Source organism: Palaemon carinicauda, chromosome 16 (assembly GCF_036898095.1).
Source record: "Palaemon carinicauda isolate YSFRI2023 chromosome 16, ASM3689809v2, whole genome shotgun sequence".
NCBI lineage: Eukaryota > Metazoa > Arthropoda > Malacostraca > Decapoda > Palaemonidae > Palaemon > Palaemon carinicauda.
Window position 1 is genome coordinate 47,665,338 of NC_090740.1, and position 2,896 is coordinate 47,668,233.

A 2,896-nucleotide genomic window follows, 5' to 3' on the forward strand; every position below is an offset into this window, starting at 1 on the left:
GGACATTCCTTGTAGCATTGAGCGTGGTGCTACAGATACAGAACGTCAGGGAGGGAACTGTGAAGATCTTTTCTTATAAGAAAGAAGGGTGGGTCCATCAGGATGATTTTGAGCGAAGCGAAAAAATCTATTTTTGAGTGAGATCGCCATGTCGTTCTGATGAAAGTTCCTAAGGTAGCTTCCAAAGGGATATATTATATACTATAGTGATATTCCCAGAGAATCAACCTTCAGGTTCCAGAATTCTAAGACCTGGAGCGAATATCCTTGAAATTTTCTCAAGGATATTGCATAATATCAGAGGACGCAATCTGCACCCCTAATAGCGTTTACGCTTCGAGGGGGACGGGGCAAAAGAATAGAAGGGGGCTGTAACAAGGTTACCCCCGTTCCCGTACTACTATTGACCACCACCCAAGCGCCATTCCTAAGATAGCGGACATTCCTTGTAGCATTGAGCATGGTGCTACAGATACAGTACGTCAGGGAGGGAACTGTGAAGATCTTTTCTTATAAGAAAGAAGGGTGGGTCCATCAGGATGACATGGCGTTCTCACCCAAAAATAGATTTTTCGCTTCGCTCAAAATCCATTTTTTGGGCTAAAGCCATGTCGTCCTGATGGAAGTATACCAGATCATTAATGTATCTGTGGATTTTCATCAGTGCCTTAACCTTGGGACAACTTTTCTATGATCATTTGAATCAATCGAGACAAATGACGTTACCGTTATCCGTCATTATCACTAATCATCTCCGACAGTAGAAAAAGGGGGTCTCAAGGTAAGCATATATTGTATGGACACACATAAGAATACACCAGATGAACAAACCGTCTCGTAGTTTGTGAAAATTAATAAATACTTAACAGTGTTTCTTAAATCCATTGTTTGTGAGCATACAAATATATAAAAGTACATACTCTGGACTTTTAATCATGCAATTGTCGGGCGAGTTAGGACGCAATTACATTCTAATAGACGTTTATTAGTAAGTAAAATGAATGTAGCATGATAACGGAACTATACATGTAACCAGTACAGAGATTATCTTTCTTTCTTGGAAAGCAAGAAATGATAAGTGCCACTCTCAGATTGAAGAAAATTTATAAAACAAATTATCTTCACAATTCCTGTACTGGTTACTTTTATCGGCACTGTGTACTACGTACACCGGCACTAGTGCTATCTGTATAACTCCACACCTGGAATTTTGAACAGAGCTAGTGTCACCATGGTAACACTTAATCAAAGGAGGTCAAACCCTAAGAGGGATGACCCCTTCTCCCTTTAATTGACAGTCCCAGTCAATTAGCTGTTCATTGTAGAATTAGACGGCGGGTTAAGTACTCTACCCGACGTCACCAAATACAGCTTCAGATCATGGACTTGCTTAGCATAGTGTTTGTAGAACACTCTGTATGATTCTCACCCAGTATATGTGCGAGGACATTTGAAGTCCCAAACTATTGACTGTTTATAACAGTAATTAGGGGGCAGGTTTTAATACACTACCTGCCGCCACTACATAGTGTTTCAGTTCATGTACCTGTTTCACATAATGTTTGTAAAACACTCTGGATGATTTCCATCCAGTGTATGAATGAAGACGCTCAAAGTCCATATGCTAAAAGAAGTTCAGTGATGAAGCAATCTTTCTCGGATCATGACCTACGGGAGTACTGTCAGGATCCGCTCTACTATTAAAGTAGCTCATTCTTAGCGAGAAAGGATGGATCAGGGAAGAGATTCAGTTCTCCTGTTTCTGAGAACTGAATGTGGCCCTAATCCCTAGAAAGGGCGACTATTTCACTAACTCTAGCCCCTGAGTCTATAGCGAACAGAAAAATAACCTTTTGGGTTAGATCCTTAAGCGAACAATCGTCATTGTTCGAGGATGAGGCATAATGTAGGACCTTGTCCAAAGACCAAGAGATGGACAATGATGGTGCAGCAGGCCTAAGCTTCGCACATGCCTTTGGGATCTTATTAAAGATCTCATTCGCCAAGACTACTTGAAAGGCATATAGAAGAGGTCTAGTCAAGGCTGACTTGCACTTGGTTGTCGTGTTGGCCGCCAAACCCTAGTTATGAAGATGGATAAAGATGGACATGCAGAAGTTCATTGAAATCTCTCTCGGTCGTTTTGCTTTTACGAAAGCAACCCACTTTTTCCATGATGACTCATATTTTCTTCTATTTGACCTAGAATTGTATTCTTCTAAGAATTCTATATTGCCTTTTGAGATCCCAAATCTTTTTTTAACCGCTAGGACAAGAAAATCATGCAATGAAGTGTTTGGGTTCTCTGTAATAAATCAAAGGCAATTAATCTCTGAACCTTCCGGAGTTGTCCCAGGTTCAGAATTAAGGACAGCCTCAGCCTCTGTTCCTTCCTCAAGGAGGATAGATTGCTCTTGGGCTACCTAGGAGCCAACAGAGCTACTCCCACCTGCAAGGATCTCAGCATGTTGAGGAAACTCAGCAGGTGATTGGACGGGATGAACTGGAAATCCTGAGTCTATCCCTTCCATTTCAGAGACATGATGTCTATCATTTAGATTAGAGGATCCTCGTATGGGGCAACATATCAAGGTAGTTCCTTGACGGCGCTCGTAATGAAGAGGTCGGATTGCAGTTCGGGGACTTGTTCCCATCTGGGAAAGAATAGGTCTGCTTTCGTGGACCATTCTAACTTTATCGGCTGAGCCTGAGTAGAGCATCCACTGTCGCATTGCGGATCGGTTGTAGTTGAACTGCTGACAGGTGCCATCCCTTTAGGTAAGGGATGGCTAACTACACCTAGACTGTATGAGACGTTCCTTAGCATCGTCGATTGCAGCGTCTCGTTATCGCTTCGGAGTCTCAGATCAGCCGTAGACAATCTGATCTGCTTGCA